General features: G+C 36.6%; 1 long non-coding RNA gene across 1 annotated transcript in view; it reads right to left on the bottom strand.

The window, feature by feature from the left end:
• The window catches only part of LOC148110773 (uncharacterized), a 522,247-nt gene that overhangs the window by 310,309 nt on the left and 189,187 nt on the right, over window positions 1–22,751 (bottom strand). The window contains exon 2 of the long non-coding RNA XR_015724337.1: window positions 9,226–9,393. This is a non-coding gene — a long non-coding RNA (uncharacterized LOC148110773). The remainder of the gene's footprint in view (window positions 1–9,225; window positions 9,394–22,751) is intronic.

The following is a 22,751-nucleotide window of genomic DNA, read 5'->3' as shown; positions in this document are numbered from 1 at the left end:
CTCCATTACAGTAGACAGACACAGAGAGATGGTCAAGGAGTGACTAAGGTATATTATTAAGGAGAACATAACTGGAGAAGATATCATGGAATAAACTGTTTTAATATTAACTAAAGAATGCACTTGCTAGAAGGCTGGCAATATGGCTTCAAGATTTTTATATCAGGATTTCTTTCCTTTTAATGCTCTCATGCAGAAAGTAGTCTAACGAATTAGGTAATCCTTCATTAATTTTCAGAGATTCATATGTGGGAAGCAAAAAGGGGGGATTAAAATACAAAGAAATGCATTCTAAAAATCATCATTTTAATATAACCTAACCTTCAAAAAAAATTTTTTACACCCTAAGAAAAAAAAGCATTATTTTGAAAGTGTCACCAGATACAATGTCACCCACCAAAATAAATTAAAAAGTTATTAGTGGCCCTCTCAGAACTTAAGAACAAAGCTGTTCTTTCTCCATGCCACCCACAGGTTATTTTCTCTCAACATTGTTGTTCTTTTTGTTTCAAGTTTTTGTTTAAATTTTAGTTATTTAACATATACTGTAATATTCATTTCAGGAGGACTTAGTGATTCATCACTTACATACAACACCCAGTGCTAATCACAGCAACTGCCCTCCCGAATCCCCATCACCCATTTAGCCCATCCCCTGCCCAGCTCCCCTTCAGCAAATCTCAGCTTGTTCTCTATGGTTAAGTACTATTCTAACATTGCACTTTATAAAAGGATATTTCTACCACCTCACCCACATTTTTAGCTGAAATGGTTGTTTTGATGTGCCTAATTCTGGGGAAAAAGAAATTTTGAATGAAATGGGTGCTGCTAAAATTTCAGGCCATTTTGCAGCCACTCTGTGAAGTGACCTTTAGTGATAGTCTTATGTACAATAACAGTGAAACAATGTTACGGAATAAGATTTAACATTTTCTTTAAAAAAAAAAAAAAAAGAGTCTCTTATGGTTTGCTTCCCTTTTTTTTGCCCCTTCCCCTATGTTCATCTGTTTTGTTTCTTAAATTGCACATGAGTGAAATCATATGGTATTTCTTTATCAAGAGCACATTAGGGCTCCCTCACTCCAAAGTTAATACCAACTCTTCTAGGCAGGGTTTCCTATAGAAGGAATAATTAAGATGCTTCACTAGTCCATCAAACAAGTCATTTTCAGATAAACTATGAAGTTGCTTTGCTAGAGATTTAAAAAAGAATACATTTCATCTGCATTTAATAATGTGAAAAGCATTCAAATGAGATCTTTCCAAATGATACTTTTATTCTAGGGTATCAGTGAAAGAAAGAAGTTACATGTTAACATGTGAGTTCTTGTCAACTTTCACCACCAGAAAACTTGTCTACTCTACAATTTAAACTTTATTCACTAATAATTAATGATTTAAACATACAGGAATAAGTTTAACTGATATCTAATTCTCTAATCATTTTTTCTTCCTTCACCAGTATTTTGATTAGAAAGCCGGTATTATTTGGTAAGAGATATAAAAATGCTTACAAATGAGGGCTTACAGGGAGTAACTTATTTCATTTGTTCCTTTTTAAGAGTTATGCCACTCTATTTCAAGGGATCAAAAATGAAGTGCACCAACTACAAGGCAACCTTCTGCACACACACATCAGAGTATCACTGGGAGGGATGGAGGGTAAAATGAAGATCTGACCAGTCCTCCTTCATCAGGCCATTTAATGGCACTCCAGGATATTGTGAATTAGTATTCTCTATTCCATTCCCTCTCTGACTGGGAATTTACATGGTATAAACGTAATCTAACTTATGTAGAATAAATTAGGACATACGAGTTTTAGAAGGTGGAAGTGAGACAAGAGCCCTCTGCCTTACACTTCAGTTTTTTCTACTAGGAAGCAAAGTCTTGGAAATGTTTGGTTTTTCTATCTGGTTCTTTAGTATCCCTTCTCCACTGCAGGAGATTAGAAGCTTATGACACAACTGCAGCACCTATAAACTCTGGCTTCCTATCCCTGGACCACAGCTGCAAGGGTGTCTTGAAACCACGATACTAGTGGAAGGCTTAAAGGCAGAAGCTCTCCCAGGGAGTCAGGTCTCGTTCATTCCGGGTGGGAGTCATTCCAAGTGTCCACTTTTTGTTAACTTCTAATCCTTTGTATTAAATCCCAACCTGCTCAAAATAGTACATCAGTTCTTCACTGATGCCTCATTGATGCACTGCCTACTGTTTCAAAAAAGAACAAGATCATCCCAGAGTGGACTTAGCTGGCAGCAAGTCTGCTCTTTCAAAAAAAACAAAAACAAAAACAAGACAAAAAACTACATATGTGTATATCAATTTACTTATATAGTACATATTTTAACACACGTATGCATAAATACAAGCTTTTAAATATATATAATATAAAGTGAAAGTTTTTAAATACAAGTTTTTTTTTTTTAAAGATTATATTTATTTATTTGACAGAAATAGAGACAGCCAGCAAGAGAGGGAACACAGCAGAGGGAGTGGGAGAGGAAGAAGCAGGCTCATAGCGGAGGAGCCCGATGTGAGGCTCGATCCCACAACGCCAGGATCACGCCCTGAGCCGAAGGCAGACGCTTAACCGCTGTGCCACCCAGGCGCCCCTTAAATACAAGTTTTTAAATATATATTTATATATAATAAAAATATATATTATATATTATATAATAAAAAGAGAAAGTGGAAGAGGTGATTATGCAGGGTAAACATTTTCCTGGATCTTTTAGCATTGAAGAAAGGCAACAGGCAGGAATTTACATAATACAAAAGGGAGCAATAGTGAGTATTTAAAAAAAAAAAATACTATTACTACATTACTATTTATAGCCTGTTTTAACTTGTCTTCCTTCCTAAGAATTCAGTATTTACTTCTATGTTAATTCACTTTCTTTTCCACAGCTTCATTAAAGGCAAAGGAAAAAAATTCACATTCATCAAAACTGAGTCAAGTGACTTCCCTAAAGGCACAAAGTTAAACAGGAGCCACCCCCCACCCACCCAGAGCTCAGCAATGAACAAGGGGAGGAAGACCTCAGCTTATAGACTAGCCAGGAGATTTGCCTTCATGTCATCAGATCCTTTTCAACTCCTACCCAGTGGTCACATCAACACCAATGTCATTGTTTTCCACATACTCCCTCTATCAAAAATTGAACACTTACGGTTATTTTAAGAATCCCTAAGAAGGTAAAGGATCCAGAAAAGAATTCGAAACAAACAATATTCTGATTTTCTTCATTAAAAGCAGGTCCATTCCCCATTTCCTAGGGCTGCAGATAGTACTACCAGCAACCCCAGTGAAACTGAAAGCTGAAATACACTTTATTAATTTGAAATAAAGATCTAGTCTCCATAAAATTGATTCTAGAAAGGTTTAAAAAAAAAAAAAAACATGTAGGCTGGATTTTATTTATTCCCTGCAGATTCATCTCCACCTCTGTGTGTCTCTGAATTTCTGCCTCTGCTTCTCCATTTCAGTGTGTCTGGCCTCGCAGCTCTCTACTTCTGTTGCTTTTCAGCTCTTCTCCCCTACTCCAAGTACTTTTTTTTCCCTTTCTCCCTACCACTTCATTTTTCTTCATTAAATAGCCATTTATAAAATTGAAATTGCTACTTCTTGTTGTATTTACTTAATAGTTTTAGTCCCTAAAAGTAGAGGATGGAAAAGTTTTATAATTTTCTCCAAAAACATTTTTTTCTGTACATTAGTAACTCTTGATAAAGAAAAATCTTCCCACCATTTCTCAAACCTGCTACCTGCAAATGAAATGTGATACTCCTATTGTGACCTTCTTCCATTTGCAATCACTTCAAACATTGAAGGGCTTTTTAAAAAGTAGTTATGTCTAGAAAAAAAATATATTTAGTGTTGGCAGCAAAAGTTCTTAACTTTTTTTCTTCACTTCATATTTTTGCAGTGGGTATTCTAAAGTGGGGAAAAAAGCTGAATCATTAAAGAATAAATGTATAAATGTCAATGGACTAGTTAGTCTCTCAATATGCTAGAAGGACAATTGACACACAGAAGTATAACATTTAAAAATTTTAGGGAATCGTAAGGAGGGCACGTATTGCATGGTGCACTGGGTGTTATATACAACTAATGAATCATTGAGCCTTACATCGGAAACCGGGGATGTACTGTATGGTGACTAACATAATATAATAAAAAATCATTAAAAAAAAAAATTTAGGGAATCATTGGTGTTATTTAAATGAATGTCTTTCCTCATGTAAGGAAAGATGCACTCGTGAATAAACTGAATCTACACTATATTAACACGGCTTTGTTTACAACCCAGCTGGTTTAATAAAAACTAGACAACTGAAAACAAAACCAGAAAAACGTTCTGTAGGAGAAACAGTGGCTGTTCTAAAAAGTGCAACCTTATGTCTTTTTCAGGTGCACCTGAGGCTTCAGCTCACCTTTTATTGCTCTATAATTACTTAGCTCTATGGGTTTTATGAAATTAAACATTTTTAAATAGCCATGTCATACTTTTTAGTTTAATTTCAGCCTATACTGGTCAAATTCTAGCTTCTCTTCTATCACCTAGCACTCACTATGGACCAGGCTCAGAGTCTAACCAGCCAAGTTAATTGCCAGCCAACGTGGCTGCACCTGAAGCTTATCAGTGAAAGAGCACTCTAACAAAGAGAAGCCCAACTGGGTGTCTGGATACCCTGGTCAAGTTTCTATTCCGAGTGACCTTGAGCAAACACATCACCTCTCTGGTTCTGACTTTTCTCTGCTGGAAACCAAGCATCTTGGCTTGAAGTATACAGACTCCTTCCAGCAAAACCGTTCATTAGTCCAGGATTTCTTTTCCAAATATCAGGGTTAGTCTACTAACTGAACTTACACACTCCATAAAGGTGAAAATAGCTTTTGCAACAAGTATAACCCAAAGAAGACAATGTTTACAAGAAGAAACAAACGTGATCCAACCGCTGTTTCATGCCACGGGAGAATCAAAAAGTCCCCACCATTGAGAAGGAGAAATCCAGATTACAAGGCACGAAGCGCATAAAGCAAGAATCCAAAAGACAGATTAGCAAACACAGATCACAAGAGGCAAAATGGCACAAAACAGTGCTGCGGGAAAGCATGAAATGTCAGGAGAACCTAATCAGGAAGGATTTCCTGGCGGTGTCGGCTTTCTGAGTCGTTGGAAATAAGGCTTAGGTGTTAGAATAGGGGAGGTAAAGTGTTGGGGCTGCGGAGGAATGTGTGAAGGTACAGAGGCATAAACAAATATATAAAAGGCAACAGTGGAGTCAATTACAGGCAGGGGTTTTGTCCCCTGCAGAAGTATACCCTTTAGCATATGCAAGGCAACATGAACACACGCCCATCCAGTTCACTTATGCCAAGATCACAACAGCAGGAAAGACTAGCTGTCTGCAGTGCCCCTGCAGCTCCAATTCACAGGCTCACAGTCACAGGTTCATGCCCTCATGAGGTCACAGTTGATTCAATATCTTCCAAAACTTCCCTGGAACTTACTAGGAGGTATTAGACCACATGTTGCTCAGCCCTGGATTATTAATTTACCTTACATGTGACTTCTCATAATACCATTACCATGAAGAGGAGACCCTTAATTAAACACTCAGGAGCAGCAGCAACAGAAGTTGTACTCAGCGAAACCTGTTTCATTTAAGGAGATCCTGCTGTGCTTCCTTACTTTGCCTTACTTTTGTGGCAGTCACAGTATCACTCTAAATTTAAGAGTCTTTCCCCCCACCCCCCTACTTTTCCAAGTATCTTCCCTGGATTCACAGAGTTAACCCATTCTATTCCTACTTGCTAGAACTAAAATATTTTCTTCTGATAAAATACATGACTTGTTTTGGTAGTATTACCCAGTGAGGAGATGGGTTCATCACAGAAGACCACAGAGAGGCAGGTATTTTTATTTTATCATAAAATGCATGACAAATCCATGACAAAACTTGCATTTGAGGAAACTTTAGCAGCTCTGGGCATAATAGGTAGGTACTGATAGATGAAGTGATGCTGGAAGTCAAGTAAGAAGCCAGGTGGTCATTTCGGTCTTCCAGATGTAAAATACAAAGGATCTCCTGAAGCTGGAATGATGGCATGGCAATAACAGGAAGGCATAGATCCAAGAGACGTATGTAAATGTTATAAGTGCTTACTGATGCACTGAATGTAACGTAGTTGTACCAAAGACACATAAAGACAACACTAGAAAACTAAGAATGGTCAAAGCATACAAAGCAATGGAGAAACAGGGAAGCTGATTTGGGATGGACAGGAATTCAACATTTCATCCATTTTTTCTAATATTTGTTGAGAATTTACTAAATGCCAGCCACAATGTTACTTCCTAGGGACATAGGAGAGCTGCTAAGACAAACCTTGTCCCTTTCTTCATGAAGCTTACAAACTATCAACATATGGTTCTACTTGATCAATTTTTGTTTAAAGGGCTGCATTAGGGAAGTTCAGGCTATTATGGGATAAGGGACTCAATCTCATCTGATATCTAAGAGAAACCCTGAAGGGGAAATATGAGAAGAGTTTGAAAAAGCAATGTATTCAAATGAGGTCAGTGTGCCTCATTTGAGATATTTGTGAAAAATCCAATTATTTTCAAACTACTCTGTACCAGACACTTTACATATGTTGTTTCATTCAAATCACAATCGGCCCTATAAGGTAATTGTTTCATTTATCAAACCCAAAACTTCAAATCAAACACATTAAAGTGACCATGATGACAAGACAGGTAAGTACCAAAGTGGGAAACCTGCCCCAGTCAACCTGCCTAAAAGACCTGTTTTAACAGGTTAGAAGGGTTTTGTGGGGTTTTTCTGAAGGAAATTACCTCTGTCGGCACTCCCTTAGGCACTAGCTTCACACTGAATAAACCCAATTCTTCTTCCCTTTGACAGCTCTTGAAATATTTAAAGACAATTATGCTCACCAACCCAGATTTCAAGTTTTCACCACATTGTTACGTGTATGTTTGCATATTCCAATCATGAGAACTATTACCTTACACACCACCTTGCGGCTTGTTTATTCCTGTAGACAAGGCAGTAACATTATATTATATTCAGACATGACCTAATTTCTGTTACGAACTTCATATACATATCTCAGTATCGTCTCCCATTCTCTGGTACAATCTACCTCGCCCCTCAATCCCCCTCAACCTCCATCTTTACCTCTTTGACTTCCCTTGTTAATTTTCCACAGTCCCAGTCCTCTCACACTAGTTATCAATAAATGTTGGTCACAACCTCCCGCCCCCCACCGCGCCCCACCTGCTCCTTCTAGCCCTTTGCCTCACCCTTTCATCTATATTATCGGACAGTTTCTGGATTCTTTTGTCTCACTAAGCTTCTCCATTTGCCGTTTCTCTTATTAGCTACATTGAGGTTCTGCCCCTTTCTTGGGTTAAATTCCTACAGTTTTCTGTGCCATAGCTAATACATTTATTTCAGTCAGCTTTTAGCTACGTTTCTAATTAAAACCCACAGGTAAAAGCTTGATGGAAAACAGGTGAGCTTGTACGAGAGAAAACACCTGTTTTAAGACTTGGAGCTCAAATGGAAAAACAAACCACTTCTTACATTAAAAAAAAAAAAGCATGTACATTAGATTTCTGTTCCTGTGCCTATGAGATCTAAAGATCATTGGTTTGAAGTAATAAAGCACATAAATGAATATCTTTAGGGAATTTAAGAAAATTTGTCAAATGCCTCTGTGACAAGTAGGTGTTTTATGATTTCTAAACATTGATTTCAGAACCACTTTCAGCTTGCAAAGTCTGAGGCTTATTCTGTCCCACTGTACATTAAATCCCATTACCGTTAATGGCAAAACATAATGAGCCTCATGATATGCAGAGGGGGAAGTGGAAAACTCCCAAACTGAAAGTAGACACCTTAATTGTTCTGCCTTTAAACTAGCAAAAACTACTAGATGACTATACCAGCTAAAGTTCCTATACATTATATTCAATCACACCTAGCAATTTTCCTATTAGAGTCACCATTAATCAATGCTAACTTTACATATTAACATTTATGGGAGACAAAGCCTCTCCTGATAGTTCTCTTTCACACATACACATACACACACTTCACACCACTTCTGAGGAGAGGGAGTTCCGATATCGGGAAATTCAGGCCACAAGCAGTTTACTGCCATGACTAGCATGTTCAACAGAAGGGAAGACCAGATGCCAGAGAAAGCATGGGCACTTGAAAAACAACTGAAAACCACTCCTGAATCCATTTCTTCTGACTTGTCTCTCTCTGGGCACTTTGAGTCTTTTTCTCCACCTTAAATTTTATCCCCTTTGTGTGGTATAAAAAGATTGGACTGCGACCCCTCTCTCTGAAGAGATGTCATCTCTGAAGACCAGGGTGGGTAAAAGAGAACCATTTTGTCTCTCTTAGGGGTTCCTACCTTGTCACAGGAAGATATGCCTTTTCGCTTTCATAAGTATCCCAGAGGCAGCCTCCAGCCTTCTTTCCACTCCATTCCCTCTTCCCCTCAGAAGCAGATGGCTTATCAAATCGCACCCAGAGGAGGAGAATTCCTACACACCCGCAGCCCGGGCTCCCTCCTTGCCTTTGGAGCCATGGAAGGTGTAAATGCTCCTCCCACTCATTTCCTTCAGTAGTAAGAACACTTGAGGCTATGACGCCAATTTACCAAGTGTGGTCCTCATACCAGCAGCAGTGGCAGCACCTGTGAATTTGTTAGCAATGCAAATTGCCCGGCTGCATTCCAGGCAAACTGAATCTGAAACCCTGGAGGTAGGGCCCAGGAACTGGTGTTTTTACAATCTCTAGGGGATTGTTTAAGAGCTAAAGTTTAAGAAGTACTGTTCTGGAGTGCTTCTGGAATGTTAACATTCAAATGAATGAGACCTGGGAATACAGAGAAACTGCACACTGTGATTCTACATGTTAACAAGGTCTCAGGTGCTTCTGATGCTGTTGGTCCTTGGACCGCCCATTTTTTCACCATTGGCTGAATATGGGAATCACCATGAGAGCTTAAACACCACGAACAACAGACCCCAACCCTCAGAGATTCTGATTTAATTGGTTTAATGTGTAGCCAGTGCATCTGGGCCAATTGTAGTTTTAAATCCAGTTGATAATTCAGAATCTGTGTCTATTTTTTCACTAGTTCTAAGCGCATAAAGAGAAGAACATAATTGGTACCTTAAATCCCAACTGAGAAGTTCACTGGGAAGAAGTCAGTAATAAGACCTGACTCAACTGCAGTCCATGGGGGGAAAGTCTATTTCCTCAGACTCATCTGACCAGTGCTGTACTTTCCAAAAGAGTGTTAACACCTATGACTGGAAAGTCCAAAATCTGGATACGAGCCTAGAAGAAAGAGAACAAAGAGATTTCTCAGCCCGCTTTTTAAAAGGATGAGTCACAGCACTCATAGGGTTTGTCCATCATAGTAAAAGACTAGATAAGGTCCACTCTAGTGAGTAATATAGTATAGATTAGTTGCATCCCCTGTGGCACTTAGTCCTGAGTACCTCACAAGAAGGAGAAAATGGCAAAGTGATCCCACAGATGGAATCTTTGTTATTTCTTTCTTGAAGACACACCTAAGAATTAACATCTACTGAAAACCCATCCAATAGATATTTGCCAGATACCTGCTTTTTCGCAAGCTCAGTGGCAGGCACTGGGGTTAAAATAATGAACAAGAGGAATTCCACTTCCAGAATGGTGGCCTAAGGAGACCTGAAGACCTGCTCCCTAGCAAAACAAGCCTAACTGGTGAGAATTATTTTTGAAAAAATTTAAGCTTCTGCAATTTTCCTAAGAGCAAAATAAAGAAACATATACTTAAGAAAATCTACTAAAACTCATTAAGAACAGCAATAGTCTATGACAATTGAACCAATATCCACTCCCTTTGAACAAATGTGTGCTAATAAATTAGAACACTTAGATGTGATGGACAAATTCCAAGAAAGCACAAACTACCAAAAATGACTCAGGGTAAGACAGAAAATCTGACTACACTAATAACAAGTAAAGAGATCGAAATAGTGCTCCAAAAACTACCTAACTACAAAAAGAGTCTAGTCCCAGATGACTTTATTGGTAAATTCTACCAAACATTTAAAGAAGAATTAATAACAATTATTCATAAACTTTTCCAAAACCCTGAAGAGGAAGGAACACTCCCCAACTCATTCCATGAGGCCAGTATTACCCCGATACTAAAACCAGACAAAGACATCACTAGAAAACTACAGACCAATCTCTTGTGAATACAGATATAAAGATCCATGACAACATACTAGCAAACCAAATTCAGCAAGATATAAAAAAGATTATACACCATTACTAAGTGAAACTTATCCCAGGAATTCAAGATGGGTTTAACATTCAAAATTTAATTAATGGGGCATGTGTGGGGGAGGGCACTAGATAAGGAAATTATCATGACGAACCAAGTAGCCCATGGTTTAAATCTGAATTTATATTATATCCTAAGAAACAAATGGATAGCTATTAAAGAGTTTCTTTTTTTATTTAAATTCAATTAATTAACATACAGTATATTATTAGTTTCAGAGGTAGAGCTCAGTGATTCATCAGTTGTATACAACACCCAGTGCTCATTACATCCTGGGCCCTCCTTAATGCCCATCACCCACTGACGCCATCTCCCCACTCCTCTCCCCTCCAGCAACCTTTCGTTTGTTTCCTATGATTAAGCATCTCTTGTGGTTTGTCTCCCTCTCTGATTTCATCTAATTTTATTTTTCCCTCCCTTCCCCATGGTCCTCTATTTTGTTTCTTAAATTCCACATATAAGTGAAATCATATGATCATTGTCTTTCTCTGGTTGACATATTTCGCTTAGCATAATACCCTCTAGTTCCATCCATGTCATTGCAAATAGCAAGATTTCATTTTTTGATAATTGAGTAATATTCCTCTGTGTGTGTGTGTGTGTGTGTGTGTGTGTGGTGTGTACACGCACCACATCTTCTTTATCCATTCATCTGTCCAGGGACATCTCTGCTCTTTCCACAGTTTGGCTATTCTGGACATTGCTGCTATCAACATTGAGGTGCAGGTGCCCCTTCGGATCACTGCATTTGTATCTTTGGGGTAAATACCTAGTAGTGCAATTTCTGGGTTGTAGGGTAGCTCTATATTTAACTTCCTGAAGAAACTCCATACTGTTTCCCAAAGTGGCTGAATCAGCCTGCATTCCCACCAGCAGTGTAAGAGGATTCCCCTTTCTCCACATTCTTGCCAACATTTGTTGTTTTCTGTCTTATTAATTTTAGCCATTCTGACTGGTGTGAGGTGGTATCTCATTGTGGAGTCAAGTGATGTGCAGCATTTTTTCATGTGTCTGTTGGCCATTTGGATGTCTTCTTTGGAGAAATGTCTGTTCGTGTCTCTGCCCATTTCTTGACTGGATTATTTGTTCTTTGGGTGTTGAGTTTGTTAAGTTCTTTATAGATCTTGGATACTAGTCCTTTATCTGATACGTCATTTGCAAATATCTTCTCCCATTCTGTAGGTTACCTTTTAGTTTTGTTGACTGTTTCCTTTGCTGCGTAGAAGATTCTTACCTTGATGAAGTCCCAATAGTTCATTTTTGCTTTTATTTCCCTTGCCTTGGGTGACATGTCTAGCAAGAAGTTGCTGCAGCCGAGTTCAAAGAGGTTGTTGCCTGGGTTCTCCTCTAGGATTTTGGTGGATTTCTGCCCCACATTTAGGTTTTTCATCCATTTTGAGTTTATCTTTGTGTATGGTGTAAGAAAATGGTACAGTTTCACTCTTCTGCATGTGGCTGTCCAATTTTCCCAGCATCATTTGTTGAAAAGACTGTCCTTTTTCCATTGGATATTCTTTCTGCTTTGTTGAAGATTAGTTGCCCATAGAGTTGAGGGTCCATTTCTGGGTTCTCTATTCTGTTCCATTGATCTATGTGTCTGTTTTTGTGCCAGTACCATATTATCTTGATGATTACAGCTCTATAATACGGCTTGAACTCTGTCATTGTGATGCCACCAGCTTTGGTTTTCTTTTTTAATAATCCTTTGGCTATTCTGGGTCTTTTCTGGTTCCATACCAATTTTGGGATTATTTGTTCCAGCTCTGTGAAGAATGTTGATGGTATTTTGATAGGGATTGCACTGAATGTGTAGATTGCTCTGGGTAGCATAGACATTTAACAATATTTACTCTTCCAATCCATGAGCATGGAACATTTTTCCATTTCTTTGTGTCTCCTCAATTTCTTTCATGACTGTTCTACAGTTTTCAGAATACAGATCCTTTGCCTCTTTGGTTAGGTTTATTCCTAGGTATCTTATGGTTTTTGGTGCAGCTCTAAATGGGACTGACTCCTTAATTTCTCTTTCTTCTGTCTCCTTGTTAGTGTACAGAAATGCAACTGATTTCTGTGCATTGATTTTATATCCTGCCACTTTGCTGAATTCCTGTGTGAGTCCTAGAACTTTCAGCAAATGAAGTCTTTTGGGTTTTCCACACGTCATCTGTGAAGAGTGAGAGGTGTTTGTTTGTTTGTTTATTATGTTATGCTAGTCAACATACAGTATATCATTAGTTTTTGGTGAAGACTGAGAGTTTGACTTCAAAGAAATATTGAAGAGTTTTAAAGAGAAGAGGGAAGAGATATTGGCAAGACATCTTCCCATGTGCTCTAGTAGTCTTGAGTTCCTACATATGTCCTAAGGAAAAAAAAAAATCTACCTAATATAATCAGAATACATTATTTGTCAGATTGACAAATTTGGCTACCCAAAATTTTTTTAAAATATATTTCTTGACAAATATCACTTTACTGACTTTACCAGAAAGTAAAGTCAGAAGACAACTGTCAAACATTGCTAAAAGCAAAATCAGACGGCCTTGGACAGAATGGAAAAATACTTCCAACACACATGTCAGATAAGGATTAATTTCCCTAAACTATAAACAATCCCTATAAATCAAAGAAAAAGGCAAACTTACAAAAGGAAAATAGTCGAGCTATATGAGCAAAAAATTAAAAGAAAATCAATACAAATGATTCTAAAACACAAAAACTTGCTCAATCTCACTCATTACAGATAAAAACAAATTAAAATTCATAAAGATAACAGTACTTCTTTACCTTTTTGGCTGGCAAAGCTCAGAAAGTTTTAAAATACTCTGTGCTGGCAAAAATATACATAAAAAGGTACTCTCATATATTACTGGTGAAAGTGCAAATTGTTATAACCTCTATGAAAGGCAATTTAGCAAGAGTTATCAAATCAAACACATTTTGACTTGGCAATTTAGCTTCCGAGAATCTATGCTATAGGTAACTCGTGCCAAGGACCTATGTACGAGGCTTTTCATTACAGAGTTACTTTTAATAACAGTAGATAGAAAATACCTAAATGTCCAGCACTAGGGAACAGCTTTAAAAACTTAGCATCCATAGAGTTGTACAACTGTGCAGCCATAAGAGAGTGAGGAGCTTTTCTACTAATACAGAATGACATGCAAAACATACAATTCAGTATGTAATGACTTCAGTCAAGACTATAAGAGAAAAAAATCTGAACTTTCCTAATTCTTTGATGTTAGCTAAGAAAGGACTGTTCCATAGTATTAAAATCTTGACAGTAATAGAAAGAGTTCAAAGGGTATACTAATGCCCACAGAATATGTATGGAAAGCACCTACTGCATTCATCTAAAGTTTCACAACTGCCTCTAGAACTTAGCATTGTTGATTATAAAACCATAACCTGTTAATCACAGAGAAGGGTGGAGATTATATTGGATATTTTGTACTTTCTATTTGCTCAGCGTCTTTTCAACACAATTCTAACACTGAGGGGAACTGTCCATCTTCTGAATGCCACCTCTCTAAGGCTGAAGCAGGTTAAACTCACTTCCCAGCAGTTTGTTTGTGCAGACACGTGACTCACAACAGCTCACCAGCAAGAATTATCCAGTTGTACATGGGCATCCCGTTTGCTGGTGAGTGTATTGCAGAGGCACTGGAGCATAGCAGCGATGGCGAGGTGGGGATGCTGGCTCAGGAGGCTGGAGGCCTGAGCAGAACACAAGCTGTAGCATCCAGCACCCAGAGGCAAGAGTGGCCACTGAGTCATTTTCTCCTCAGGCTGGGGTGTTATATGGTTTGGAGTCTTTCTCCTAAAATCTTAGCATTGAGGTTTTGAGGTTATTCTCTAGCCCCCCCCCCCGCCCCAATGACTATGAGTCTCTCAATATCCTTTTTTAAAAACTATGCTGTTTAATCAGTCAGTGTTAGTTTTCCTGCTTGCATATAAGAAAAGGATAGGAAGTTTACACTTTACTAAAAACCAAAAAAAAATGTGTGTCAGGTATTTCAATACACAAAATCCAAGGCAATTAATATAATAAGATATTCTGGGATTAGTAAACAGCTCTTAGGGAGATTCTTTTCCCTAAGTCCTATGAAAAAGGAAAGAAGAAACTTGAATCATAAATTACAGTGGAGAGCTTTTTTCCCAATCTAATAAATGTCATTATTGATAACTGTACCCTTGTACCAAACTAAGGAAATAAGTATAAAAATACTAGTAATAATAAAACACTACCTGCTTTACATACACTGGCTCATTTAAACCATACAACATCCCAACATAGGGGCTCATTTTACATATGAAACAAATTGTTTACGGTGATAAGCTTCAAATCCAGGTAACTAGTCCTCTTAACCACTACATTTCATTAGCACTCCGAGTTTAAAAAATAAACCCGAAAACAGACTAAATTGTTTAAAGTTGTTTACCTGTTTACTGGTTATAACTCTGTTCATGAATAAAAATTGTAACATTTCTGACCTGAAGAAAAGATCACCTAAGTAAAACAATCATATACACAGCTGCTACAAAAGACTAAACAAATGAATCTTGAATCTTAAGTTTCTTAACACATCATTATGATCCTTGCAACATACCCAAAAAGTTCCAGGAGGCAGGGTAATATTAACCCTACTTTACCAATGTATATATAAAGTACTCTACATTCCCTGTAAGGCATTGATTCTTTCCATTGTGTCTAGATGTTTCTTTTTGCCCTTTATTATTATATTTTTAAGATACAGAGGCTTTCGAGATGTAGAAGGGCTCAAGCTAAGGATGCATTCAAGACCAAAAAGTTAGGAAGAGGAAGAAATTCACCAGGAGTTTACCAGTCACTCTCAAGTGTTTGCCAATAGAGCATTATGTGTTTTTAACAGACATTTATTAGGTATCTAATAACAGGTACTTTCCAAGGTAACATGAAAAACACACAAGATTAATTGAAGCATGGCCTATGTCTTCACAAATTTACAATCTAATAAAGAAGACAGAACATAATAAAAAATAACCATAATGCAAGTAGAAAATAAATGCCATGAAAATGACATAGATTATTTTTGACCAAGAAAAACAGGTAGAGAAAATGTTTCAAAGTACAAATCAGACATGCAATTGCACAGGAAGAACATTCCAGGTGGAAGGAACAACATCCAAAAGTTTCAAAGGAATGAAGGAAAGCCTTGGTGCCTGAGCACAACACAGAAAAGTATGACTTCACTGTCTGGTAGCATTATGAAGGGGAGGATAGAGAGATAAGACTGGAAATAGAGTTTGATTTCAATACCTGACTCAGAAGAGTCAGAATTGAATTCTGGAAGCCATGATCATCTAGACTAGATGCAGTCACACTGACTTCTGACTGTAATTTGGCCATAGCAGGTGCTCAATCAGCCCTGCCAACTGTATCATTATTTATGATGATATATCCTTTAAATTAATAGAATTAGTGATGGGGGAAAGGAAATGATCCATCAGTAAATGGATACATTGAGATTTCAGTCCTTATGTCTTACATTTATTCTGTAGGGCATTTAGAGTTTTGAGAAATATGTGACATGCATAATGCCTCCCAAAATATTCACTTGATAGGTAACAAAGTTAAATGAGTCCTTGTGTTCAAAATAAGGAACTGGATGTCCTAAATGCATACTTACACAAACATAAATTTGTTTGTTTGTTTGTTTTTCATTTCTTTGCCCAGCATGAAGCTGTTAGAATAGTGTTGTTTTATACATCATTAAATAATAATATTTATCCTGCAGAGTTAAACCATATTAATTGCACTTCTCATTTTTTTCTTTTGAAAGCAAAATGAAACAATCCAAAAAATTATAATCATTTTAAAGTTGTTGAATGGTATATTAAAAATTCAATTTTTCTACTCAAGTCATATTAACCATCTATTTTCATAGCGTGAATAATAAAGTTTTAGATACATGGAAGTTTAATTCAATTCCTCATTCTTAGATTGCTTTGGGGGACCTGTAGTTCCCTACAATTTGGATGAAGGTGTTTTTAATTACCACTTAAATTGTGCAGCAAAATAAATGTTGAGACTTCATTTTTCTTTTTCTAATGTGTATCTCCCACTTGATGCCTGTGTTTGAGAGAATCATTTTCCTGATGAGAAGGTGCACCCAGAAAAATGCTAATCTTTTGTCATTTAGGAAAACAGGGAACATATATTATGTGTGTTTTTGCAGATTAAAACTATTTCTCTTGGGTAAATAGTAAGCTTAAGAATTTGTTACATGATACACTACACACATACCCACATCCACGCAAAAGTTTTTCTTAAAGAGGGACTGCAGTGCAGCTGAAGAATTGTCTACAGAAGGAAAGAAGAATTAAAAATCCTTCTATACCTCTCGCACTGAATGAACTAGTTCTGGCCTGAAAGTTGGATTCTACTTAAAGTTCTAACTCAACAATGGAAGATGACTGTGCCTTTGTAATTCACCGTGCAGAGCTCTGGGACTCTTTATAACACAAACATGGTGTTCTCCATCATCCTGTTCTAGCCGTTGGTGGAACAATGCTAATGACAGCCTACAAATTATGAGCCCAAAGCCTGAGAGTTGGATACAGTGTTTGTAGCAAAGGGTTAGTTGTGTTGCCTTGAATCTGGACATGGGTTGGCCCGGAAGTCAGCAGAATTAGGCCACCAACAAGTGTGTGAAACATCTTCACTAATCTGGTCCTCATCTGTGAATTGGAAGATTCTTAAAGAAGACTACCTCTGGCCAAGATGCTATAGTACTAGAAAGGAGCACTTATGTGGTATATTTCCATATGCACAGCAAGAACCTGGAGGAAGGTGTAGAATAAATGTGAAAGGGAAGAGGCTCACAGCAAATGCAGGAATTTCAAATGGTAACTCTAAAGAAAGCTAACAAGATGTTTCCCAAGCAGCCCATCAGGGCCTTACTAAAATTACCATGACCCAGCATCTGGCCCCCCAGCTTTATAAGCTTCAAAACTCTCATTTACTGGTAGCAATTATCACTAACATCATTACTTTACAAATAAAAAAATCTTTGGCTGAAGAAGTTACAATTTAGTCCATGATCTAAATGGAAATGGGTAAAAAAGAAAGAGCTTGCTATTGATAATAATGAGCAGAGCAATGCAAATTTGGCAGGACAAATCAAATCTGGTTGTAAAATGAAAACACTTTACAAGCCTGGTAAAGAGGTCTCAGTTGTTTGTGTATGCAATGTCACTCTCATTAGTAAAGGTTATCTTGCAGCTCCAGTCTGTAGTTTCCTATTAACAAAATGGAAAGTGAATATACATACTAAATTAAACATTTCACCTCTTCAGGGCCGCATCTGACAACTGTGTTTATCCATGCATTCACTCAATTCGACATTCATTTATTAAGCCTTGCTATATATAAGGCAGCTTCATTCTGGGTAGTATAGAAAAAGTCAATACTTTCAGAAGCAGATTTATATTTTTTATTGAATCATAAAATTGCAGATTACGAAGAAGATATATAATAGCACTGATATCTTTGGCTGAGGCAAAATGTTCTCCATTCAAAATTGGTATGTGTCCTGTATTTTACATGCTAGCTGTTGGCAACTGCAGCACCTACAGCTCAGAGCCCCTCCCCAGAGGTCTACTAGGGCTGTACCTACGGCTCTGTTCCTGCAAAAGACACCTTCACCTGTTACCAAAAACTTACATTTCCAGCTGCTGCTGGAAAAATTTTTGTTCTGAGTATTATTATTTCAGGTTTTGAATCAAAGATTAAATAGTAAAATAGTCAACAGTAACCATTCTCATAAAATAACATATGGAATGAGTAATTTTCTGTAATTGATAAAAATTATTAAATAGTTACACACCTCCCTTTAGTGCCACTTATTTGTATTCTGTCAATCGTTCAGGGCCCAACTTACATGTCAACAGATTTCCTGTTCCCTTCAGCTGAAATTAAATTCATCTCTTTTTCAAAATTCCTCATTCTGAGGAGGATTGGGTTAAAAGCTTTCTTTTTATAAAAGATAGAGCAATAAGATATAGCTTCATTCCTAATGTTCTTAATTTACTTTTAAAGTTAAAATATATTCCACACAACCTTAATAGGAATCTCTGAAAGAAAGAAAAATAAGGTCAAAATATAATAGAACTTATAAATTTAAAAAACTGTCAGAACACATAAAGGATAAAAAGTATGCAACAAAACTATAGAAATAAAGTTAAGTATATCTGTTAATAACAACAAATAGAAGTGACTTAAACTTCTCTATTAAAAAAATTAGTTCTCAGATTAGTTTACAAAAAACAAATGCCAACCATAAACACACAGCTAAAACAAAATACTAGAGAAGGGGTATGGGAAGGAAAGGATTAACAGCAGATACATAACTCAGTCCTTCCTTCCTCAGGAACACTTGAGGTAGTTTGACCTCAACAGGAACTCCTTATCATACTGATAGAATTTAATTGCCAGAAAGAAACAAGGCTTTTCCTGTGGCTTCGATGTACTTCTTCTTTTTTTTTTTTTTTTTAAGATTTATTTATTTATTTCAGAGAGAGAGAGGAGAAAGAGAGAGGGAGAGGGAGGGAGTGGAGGGAAGAGCAGAGGGGGAGAATCCTCAAGCAGACTCCCTGCTGAGCATGGAGCCTGCCTTGGGGCCCAATCTCATAATCCTGAGATCTTGACCTGACCTAAATCAAGACTCACAGGCTTAATGACTGAGCCACCCAGGCACCCCTCTATGTACTGATTTCTTATGTAAAGAATCTTCCTCGCAGAATATACCTGATCTGACTGGATTTTTTTTTTTAATAAATAAGCCTGAATTTTATTTTCTTTTTTAGATTTTTATTTATTTATTTTTGAGAGAAAGAGAGAGCCCGAATTGGGAGAGGGGCAGAGAGAGAGGGAGAAGCAGGCTCCCCACTGAACAGGGAGCCCAATGTGGAGCTCAATCCCAGGACCCTGAGATCATGACCTGAGTCAAAGGCAGACTCAACCCACTGACTGAGCCACGCAAGTGCCCCAAGCCTGAATTTTACATTGATGACCCCCACACACTGCTGCAGAGTGGCTGTCAGTCACATACTACTCCTAGATAGATGACTAACTAAGAGATCTTCAACTAAGCAGCTTTGCTGAGCTATCTCACCTGTCTTAGAATTAGCCCTTGCACTTCACACTTAAAACAATCCCAGATCTTAGTCTAGCAAACAGCATCTGACAGATTGAGGCACTCCCTGATAGCAGTTTAATGTTAAGTGTAGCTTCCTTCTGGAATCCTCTGCACAGTCCTTAGTGCAGTTTTGTGCTGGGTTAGACTTTTGTTTGAGTCTAATGGACAACTGAGACCTTTGTGAGAGTACAGAGGATAGTGTAAGGCACAACGATGACTTATTATAAGACCAATAAGGAAACCAACAAATTGTCACAGTGTGGCATTATTACTTTCTGAAAAGGTAGTTTTTGAGACAAAGGACACATTATGAAATTCGAAAAAAAGTAACAAAGAAAGAAAACAAGAAACCACTTTCCTTCGTATGTTGGATGTGTCTTAAGATATCTTTAACCAAGTATTAGTAAATTGACTCCAACAATATATAGTAGAAAGGATTATATACCATAACCAAATGAGATTTATCCTGGGAGTGTACGATTGATTTAACATCTAAAACTCAACTAACATAATACACCACATCAATAGAATAAAGGATAAAAATCACAACGTATAACAAAAAAGAAACTAGGATTAGAATGGAACTTTCTAAACCTCATAAAACCATCTACAAACAACTTACAGCTAGCATATACTTAATGGTAAAAGACTAAATGCTTTCTTTCCTAAAATCAGGGACAAAACAAGAATGTCAATTTTCACCACTTCTGTTTCAGCAATGTACTAGAGGTTCTAGTCAGTGCAATAAAGAAAGAAGAAAAATAAATAAAAATAAAAGGCATCAGATGCAAGGGGAGAAGTAAAACTGGGCTTCTTCACAAATGACTTGATTGTCCGTGTAAAATATCCTAAGGAATTTACAGAAGGAAAAAAAAATACTACAAGAAATAATAAACAAGTTTATTTGCATGGTCATAGAATACAAGATAAAAATGTTAACTTTATTTTTATACACTAGAAAGAAACAACAATATAAAAATGAAATTAAGAGACAATCCCATTCAGTCACATAGCATGATAATGTGGTCATACAACACAATCAAAAAGATTAAAGTACTTAGGAATAAATTTAACAAAAGAAGTACAAGACTTATATACAGATAACTAGAAATCATTATAGAGAGAAATTAAAGATTTAGAAATATATCATTTTCATGCACTGTTAACAAAGTAATTTACTTTAAATTAATCCACAAATTCAAAACAAAAATCAAAATCCCTAGAGACATTTTTGTAGAATTCAACAATCTAAACCAAAAACTTATATAGAAATGTGAAGGACATAGAATAGCCAAAACAATTTTGAAAAAAAAGAAATGAATTAGACTCACCCCACCTGACTTCAACTCTTCATCAAGTTACATAGATCAATGGAACAGAGGAAACCCATATATGGTCAAATGAATTTGGACAAAAGTAATTAAATTCAATTCAGGCAATTCAATGGGGGAAAGGATAATCTTTTCAACAAACACTGAGAGACAGTGCCTATTTATATGCCCTCCCCCCAAAAATTTATATTAGCAGCTTACCTCAACTTCACATTATAGCCAAAAATTAACTCAAAATGAATCATAATCTAAATGTAAATCTATAATACTTATAGAAAAAAAGCATAAGAAAAATTCTTTGTGATGTTAGATTAGACAAAGATTTCTTATATCTGACACCAAAAAACAGGATTCATTAGAAAATTGAAAATTGGACTTAATCAAAATTAAAAATTTTGCTCTTCAAAAGAAGAGCAAAGAAGAAAATAAAATGAAAAAACAAGTCACATCTAGAAGAATTCATTTGCAAAGCATATATCATCATATATCTAATAAAGACCTTGTTCCAGAATATATAAAGAACTCTTACAAATCAATAATAAGAAAATACTCAACTTAAAAATGAGCAAAAGATCTGAGTAAACATTTCATCAAAGAAGATATGCCAATATCTAATAAGCAAATGAAAAAAATGTTCAACATAATTACGCATTAGGGAAAAGCAAATTAAAACCCTAATAAGATACCACAGCACTCTCATTAGAGTAGCCATAATTCAAAAGAGTGATGATACTAAGCGTGGGTAAGGATATGAAAACACTGAACATTTATAAATTTCCATTGAGAACTTAAAATGACACAGTAACTGAAAAACAATTGGGCAATTTTTTAAAAAGTTAAGCAGATCCTTACTATGCAACTCAGTAATTCCACTCCTAGCTAACTACCCAAGAGAAAAAAAAACTTAGGTAAAAAAAAAAAAAGAAAGAAAGAAAGAAAAAATTGTACACAAATATTCACAGCAGCATTATTCTTAAGGGACTCAAACTGGAAACAATGCAAATGTGGATTAACTAGTGAATGAATATGGTATATCCATACGGTGAACTATTAGCAGTATAAAGCAACTCTTGATACAGGTTACAACATGGATAAACTTCAAAAACACTATACCCAGTGAGAGAGGCCAGACACAAAGACTACATGGTATATGATTCATTTATATGAAATTTCTATACAAGGCAAACCTACAGAGACAGAATGCAAATGAGTGGTTATGTAAGGCTACAGAAGAGAACAGGAACTGACTACAAACTGGCAGGAGAGAACTTTTAAGTTGATGGACATGCTCTGAAACATTGTAGTATAAACTGTTCTTAATTTTCCTATTAAGTAATACAGCATTCTGTTTAATGAAGATAATTCAGCATTCCATCTAATGAGATAATATACATACATACATCTCATGCTATGGTTCTACTTTTGTTGTTATTAAACAAGAGGAAGGTTATAGTCATAAGACTATATAACCATAGAAAGTACTTTATCCTTCCTTCTGGTTATCTTAAGCCCAGAGCAGTTCAGAAAGACCAGTATGGTACTTAAGTTGAGAAACTGGCATCTTTTCTAATTGTGTACAGAATATCTGGCCTTAAAACAGCTGTTTCGAAGAATGATTTCACTTGAATTAGAGTACTGCTTGACATCTGATATTCTCTAATTTTCATGCATTTTCATATGTAATCTTTGTCAATGAAGAAGAAATAGAAGCCATTTTATCTACAATTTACATGATGGAAATGAAGCTTGGAGATTTATAAGTGATTGCCTAAACTCACAGAGATGTTAGGAAGAGGAGCCAGGACATGAACCTGAGACTTTCTGTCCCCAGATGTTTGCTTCCCCCAC

This window comes from Ursus americanus, chromosome 1 (genome assembly GCF_024610735.1).
Source record: "Ursus americanus isolate L20-20 chromosome 1, mUrsAme1.1.p, whole genome shotgun sequence".
NCBI lineage: Eukaryota > Metazoa > Chordata > Mammalia > Carnivora > Ursidae > Ursus > Ursus americanus.
The sequence above is the reverse complement of the archived record's forward strand: the minus strand, read 5'-3'. Positions and strand labels throughout refer to the sequence as shown.